Raw genomic sequence first — 7,513 nt, forward strand, 5'->3', positions numbered from 1 at the left:
GTCTGACAAGCGAAACACTGTCATAAACTAAACCTACAGTTCCGGGAAAGTGGTTTTGACATCGTTGTCAACCTTCTCTTGTTTAGATTTTCACTCCTTACAGCTTCAATACCAAAAACTACAAATGCAAAGTGAGTAGTTAAAACCAAAACATTATGTATTTCAATCAAGAATTAGAGTAGAAATAAGTGGAAAGAAATCAAAAGGAAAGACAAAAGTGAAATTTCTTCTTCTTTTTTTTTTCCCCTCTTAAATCTTTTGATAAAAACAAAATCTCAGAGATTTTTTTTGCAAAATCAGTTTGTATGCATATGCAAAACAAGTAGATAGTCTTCATTGAATGAGAAGGAATATTGATACACAAATAGAATACTGATCAACAATTTGCCTGCTAATTTGGCTCCTAGACTAGTATATCTAGTGTGTATGGTCTAATATAATCTGTGGAATGCTACTGGTGTGTTTGGTGTGTATCTGATAGATCTGCTAGAATCTGAGGGCTGTTATGTGGTGAATATCTGATGGGGTCTGGTCTGTAGTGGTTGCTGGTTTAGTATTTTGGGTGGATTTAAAGTGACCTGGGCTGCTATTAGCATAAGTTTTCCCTGCTGTTTTGGTATTTTTGTTGCTATCTGTTGCTATCTGCTGTCTTTGTGTATCTGCTGTATTTTGTTGCTATCTGCTGTCTTTGTGTATCTGTTGTAGTATTTTAAGCTCTGTTGCAGTTTGTATATGTTGGTCTCTTACCAACAGGTGCTTGGGTTGATGCTACCATGTGATTGTGCGAGTTGCTTAGAGCCAACCTCGTTGGGATTGGGTTGTCTCGTTACCCCCCCCCCTTTGTTGATGTTTTTTTTCCTTACATGTAAGGTCTCTATCATCAATAAAGTTTTCTTCGTTGTTGATCCCAAAAAAAAAAAAGATAAAATATAAGGGTGGAAATTTTCGATATGTTTTGACAACACAACTCGAACCATACCCGAAGTTTTATAATTATTTCAAGATAATTATAATGATTTTTTTTTAAAATTATTTCTGTCAATTTGATTATGTGGCTACTATTGCTACTATGTTTGGGAGTTTTAGTTTGCTTTCTTGTTTCTTTGGGCTTGTTAGAACATGGGACACAACCTGCCAATAGACCGAAGACATAAACAATCATCAAAATATATTATGTCTTATATATAACATACAAAGCTGTTATCTTGATATATAACCATCTGTGTATGTAGGTCATAGGCAAAACACCAAATACACTGTGTACATGCTTTGACTGGAGTAAGTTACACCAAAATTTATTGGTGCCTTGACTAGTCTAATCTCAAGTTGCTGTATTAAGGGATGAAAATGGAAATCAGATATGAAAATGTACATATTGTATGCTGGCTAATGATACTAGTGAAAAAGTGAGGGAAGCTGGTCAATACCCAAACACACCAGACACTACCCAAGCACATTGCGGCTACTGCTGCTACTGTTGCTGTCCAGAACCAAGCACACTGCTGCTGCTGCTCTCCAGAACAATGCTGCAGTTGGTAACTCAGACACCTTCTAACCTTAGTGGTTACACCTAGTAAACAAACCACACCAGCAACAAAAACACAACAACACCCTTCACCTCGGCAGGTGCAGCATCTGATTCAAATTGATCACAAAATCATGAACTGAGTACTACACACCTGTAATACTACTCTTTGCCCAAAAAGCTATCATTGACTTCACAATATCCACCAAATCAGCAAAATTGGGATGACCCCCATTGAACACCATTTCATTCCTCAACTTCCAAACTAACCACAACATCACTAGTGGCACCATATTCCAAATTTTTCTCTCCTTCATCTTAAGCTTCACCCCATCCCACCATTGTAGCAAGGCTTCAATGGAACTAGGGACTACCCAACAACTACATGAATATCCTAATAAACCAAACACGAGGATTAATAGATCCAATATTACAAATTGGGTAATCTGAAAAAGACCTTTTAGTTAAATATCTAATAAACTCACATGGTATAATTAACACAGTACAATATAAGTTACTCCAACTTGATTAGTGTTCATCAAAAATACTTTCAATATCAATTGGTAACAAGTTAAATTCAATCCATTACTCAACGTAAGCATTATTAAAAATAAAAAGTACTCAACTAAAACCTGTTAGCTATCATCTTAAAATGTGTTTAATAAACTTGTACACTACACTACAAAGAAATCAATCAACCAAATTTAAACAAACTCTACAGCCCTACCTCCCTACCTATAATCTAAAATTTAAGATGGCAAGCACACAAAGATTGCAAAAAAGGTTTCATTTTTCAAGGTTAATTAAGAATTCTCATGGATGATGTGCGATCTTCCTGAACTGAATTTGCTGCTTACTCTTTCCCTTACACTGCTGGCCTCATCTTCACTTGCTCTGAGAACAAAATCTGTGAGCTTCTCTTTTAATGTAAGAAATGTTGATTTCGGGGGATTGTGGATCGATGAATACTGATGTGCCTTAAGTTTTGGATTACCAAATCATTTGGTTCCACCTTTTCTAAGAAAATAAAATCTTTAAACATTTACTTCGTCGATTCATTGTTTTCCTTTTATGATCTCTTGGTTTGCTCTCGTTAAATATGTGTTTATTTCTTCAATTGAAACTATAGTTTCTGGTTTACTTTCCGATTGTTTACTAGCTTAATTCAATCTATTAATATAGAGATCATGTCTTGCGTATAAAAAAACATAGCCACAAATTTATTATGTGAAAAATATCTAACCATTTAGATTTATTGAACTTTATGAAAATTCTTTAAACCTTGTTTGTTCTATTCCATAACTGCGAAAAATATCTAACCATTCAGATTTATTAAACTTTTTGAAGATTCTTAAAACCCTGTTTGTTTTATTCCATAACTCAATATGCTGGTTTCTTTTCTTTACAATTAATGTTGAAAACTTTAAGAAGTTAGCTTCTACGGCGTCGTTGTTTAATTTATTATTAATTTATTCTAGATGTAACTTGCAAAATTTATAATTAAATGTAGGCATACTCTACAATTTAGCTCAAACATATGAATAATTGCTCAATCAAAACTTGACAATGCCTATCTGAAGAACAAGAAGGTATGCTACATAAATAGAGCGCATCACTTTGCCTTACCAATACCTACACAAATAATCGGTTGATATTTCCCAGCTCATAAGTGTGAACAAAATTGCCAATAGCGTGCATAGTATTCAAGACTAACAAGTGAACAAAAGCAACAATTACTGCAACAACAAAGGGAAAATTATCAGAGAGCAAAAGAACAACAGCTATGTAATACAATCTCAAACAATGATAAAGGTATAGAATATGTTGTCGGACGCAATAGGATAGACAAACCTACAAACCTATTGTCTGGGCAATAGGATAGACAAACCTACAAACCTATTGTTGGTAACCTAGAAACCTTCTAACCTCAGCGGTTACACCCAGTAAACAAACCACACCAGTCTAACCTCAGCGGTTACACCCAGTAAACAAACCACACCAGTAACACAATAGCAACAAAATCACAGTAACACCCTTCACCTCAGCAGTTGCAGCACCTGATTCAAATTGATCACAAAATCATGAACTGAATACTGCACACCTGCAATACTGCTCTTTGCCCAAAAAGCTATCCTTGACTTCACAATATCCACCAAATCAACAAAATTGGGATGACCCCCATTGAACACCATTTCATTCTTCAACTTCTAAACTAACCACAGCATCACTAGTGGCACCATATTCCAAAATTTTCTCTCCTTCATCTTGAGCTTCACCCCATCCCACCACTATAGCAAGGCTTCAATGGAACCAGGGACTACCAATGGGCAATGGAGTAAAACATGGCTAACAAATTCTACTTCAATTCTAACCTTCACTACTTCACCCAACTCAACACAAGAAAGTTGCCCATTATTAAGTACACAATCTTTCCTCACTAAGATCTTGTATTTTTTTTAAAAAAAAAAATTTGTTGCAAGTTTGTTTGAGACATTTAATTTTCTATCAAAGAAATTGTGCCAATGACATTCCTTTAAGGTTATCAACTGTGTAGCCTCTATCCTTGCAAGTTTATTGTTTTATATTCTAATTTCTTTGTTCATATAGGTTTTCAAAAATGCATTTCAAATGGACAAATCTGGGATGTTCAAGGATAGAAGATCAAAAGACTATGAGAATGGAGTTGAACAATTTCTTAATTTTGCTATGATCCATGCAAGTGTTCTTCAATCCATACATTGTCCTTGTAGAGTCTGTGGAAACTTGAGAAGCTAACCTATTTGAGAGATTAGAAATCATCTCTTTTTCAAAGGTATTGATCAAAGTTATACCACATGGATATGGCATAGAGAAGCAGTCACCAGTGGGGCATCACCATGTTTAAATGAACAAGATTTTTCCCAACAACAATTTGACATGTCTCCCATAGACAATGTAGCTGAAATAATAGAAATGGTTCAAGATGCATATGATCATTACACGGCTGATCCTGAAGTGTTTAAGAAATTACTTGAGGATGTGAAAAAACCATTGTATCCGAGTTGCACAAAGTTTACCAAGTTATCTGCATTGGTTAAACTGTATAACTTCAAAACTACACATAGCCTATCTCACGCTGGGTTTTCAGATCTACTGCCGTTGTTGGGTGATATGCTGCCATTGAACAATGAAATACCATCATCCATGTATAAGGCTGGGAAGACGTTTGCTGCATTGGGAATGGGATATGAGAAAATACATGCATCTCCATATGATTGCATACTCTATAGAAAGGAGTACAAATATGCAACTTTATGTCCTGCATGTGGTACATCAAGATGAAAGTTGAAGAAGAATTCCACTGAAATAAGAAAAGATGTGCCTGCAAAAGTTTTATGGTATTTTCCACCTATCCCAAGGTTTCGAAGGATGTTCCAATCAGCAAAAATAGCGAAGGATTTGACATGGCATGCTCACGAAAGAGATTATGATGGCACAATGTGTCACCCTGCGGATTCTCCATCATGGAAGTTAGTAGACCACAAGTGGCCAGATTTCGTTGCAGAGCCAAGAAACCTTCGATTAACTATTTCTATAGATGGAATAAATCCACACAGTTCCCTTAGTAGTAGGTATAGTTGTTGGCCAGTTATAATGATTACCTATAATCTTCCACCGTGGTTATGTATGAAGAGGAAATTTATGATGTTATCATTGTTAATATCAGGTCCACAACAACCTGGTAATGACATTGATGTTTACATGGAACCACTAATTAATGAATTGAAAATGTTGTGGGAGGTAGGTGTTGAAACTTATGACGCATATAAAGAAGAACACTTCAGGCTAAACGCTATGTTGTTGTAGACAATTAACGACTTTCCAGCATTAGGCAATTTAAGCGGTTGTACTGGAAAGGGATATTATGCATATCCAATTTGTAGTGAAGGAACATGTTCTCACAGATTAAAATATGGTAAGAAGAACACATATGTTGGCCACAAAAAATTTCTTCCATGCTACCATCCATATCGGAGGCAAAAAAAGGCTTTTAATGGTGAGCAAGAGTTTGGATTAGCTCCAATACCATTAACTGGGGAGGAGATATTAAATAAGGTTGAAGGGCTTGTAACCATATGGGGAAAGAAAAATAAAAAAGCATTAGATGTTGGTGGTACAAAATGTTGGAAGAAGAAATCATTATTCTTTGATCTTGAATATTGGAAGTACTTACATGTTCGACATAATTTGGATGTTATGCATATTGAGAAGAATGTGCGTGAGAGCCTCATTGGTACATTACTTAATATTCCAAAAAAAACAAAGGATGGAATAAATTCTCGCCTTGATCTTGTAGAAATGGGTTTGCGTGAAAAATTGGCACCACAAATTGGGAAGAAACGAACATACTTGCCTCCAGCATGTTACACATTGTCTAAGGAGCAAAAAAGAAGAGTATGTACAACATTATTGGAATTGAAAGTTCCAGAAGGATACTCTTCAAATTTGGGAAGTCGTGTATCAATACAAGATTTGAAACTTTATGGTCTAAAATCACATGATTGCCATGTATTGATGCAACAGTTACTACATGTGGCAATACGATCTATGTTACCTAAGCATGTGAGACATGCTATTATCAAGTTATGTTTCTTTTTCAATGCTATTTGTAGCAAAGTGGTCGATGTGGAAAAATTAGATGAGATTCAAAAAGATCCTGTGGCCACATTATGTTTGCTTGAAAAGTACTTGCCACCTTCGTTCGTTGATATCATGGTGCATTTGACAGTGCATCTTGTTAGAGAAGTTCAACTTTGTGGACCAATTCACTTTAGATGGATATACCAATTTGAGAGGTTCATGAAGATCTTAAAGGGTTATGTTCATAATTGTAATTGTCCTGAAAGTTGCATTGTTGAAAGTTATATTGTAGAAGAAGTTGTTGAGTTTTGTGCAGAGTACTTATCTGGATTGGATGCAATTAAGATTCCTTCTAATACGAACATCATAGTTGATGATGATATAGAAATTGGAAGGCCTTTATCAAGTGGTTATGTTGTTACTGTTGATCGTAATGAATGGGAGCAAGCACATCGTTGTTAGAAAATACAAGTGACATTCAACCATACATTGAGTAAGAATATTTCATGTACATTTTTTTTACAATTGTATTCTCACAAGTTATTTATCTCATAATATATTGCTTTATTAATGATTTGATAGAGAGCATATGGCTTGGTTGAAGCTAAAATATCATCGTCAATCACAAAGTCAAAAATGGCTACAAATTGAGCATAATAAAACATTTATGTATTGGCTTCGTGAAAAGGTATTGGGGTAATTCAATATTTATCTTTTTCTATTACCGAATATTGTTAAGAAAAAATTAGCTAACTATTCAACCATATACAGGTCTCAAAGAAATTAAATGGCCAAAATAATATTTCAAATAACCTGAAGTGGATAGCATAAGGACCTCGATTGGATGTTACAAAATTCCCTGGCTATATCATCAATGGTTGTCATTATCACACAAAAGATCGGGATAACTCACTAGTCAGCCAAAAATAGTGGAGTTAGTTTAGTGGCAACAACAATGCAAGTGACAGGTTACAAGGATAAGAACCCAGTGTTTACGGATATGAGTTACTATGGAGTTATTACTGAGATACGACAACTTGACTACAATATGTTCAAGATTCCAGTATTTAAGTGTGATTGGGTTGACAACACAAAGGGAATTATAGTGGATGAGTTGGGTTTCACATTAGTTGAGTTAGGGAGGATAGGCCATAAAGACGATCCCTTCATTTTGGCTTCCCAAGCTAAGCAAGTTTTTATGTACAAGATCAACTTGATCTGAGATGGTCAGTTGTGCTAGAACCTCCTCAAAAACAATATTCTTGTGAAAAGGATGATGAGTTCAATGATTTTTGTATAGAGCATCATGGCTTTACAAAAGTTTTTCCAGAAGTTGAATCATTAGATATGGTTGATGATTCTTTATAG

General features: G+C 35.2%; 1 pseudogene; it reads left to right on the forward strand.

The window, feature by feature from the left end:
• Positions 1 to 3,848: 3,848 nt before the first annotated feature.
• Positions 3,849 to 7,513, forward strand: LOC145802720 (uncharacterized; annotated as a pseudogene).

This window comes from Camellia sinensis, chromosome 11 (genome assembly GCF_055761805.1).
Source record: "Camellia sinensis isolate YWXY chromosome 11, ASM5576180v1, whole genome shotgun sequence".
Taxonomy (NCBI): Eukaryota; Viridiplantae; Streptophyta; class Magnoliopsida; order Ericales; family Theaceae; genus Camellia; species Camellia sinensis.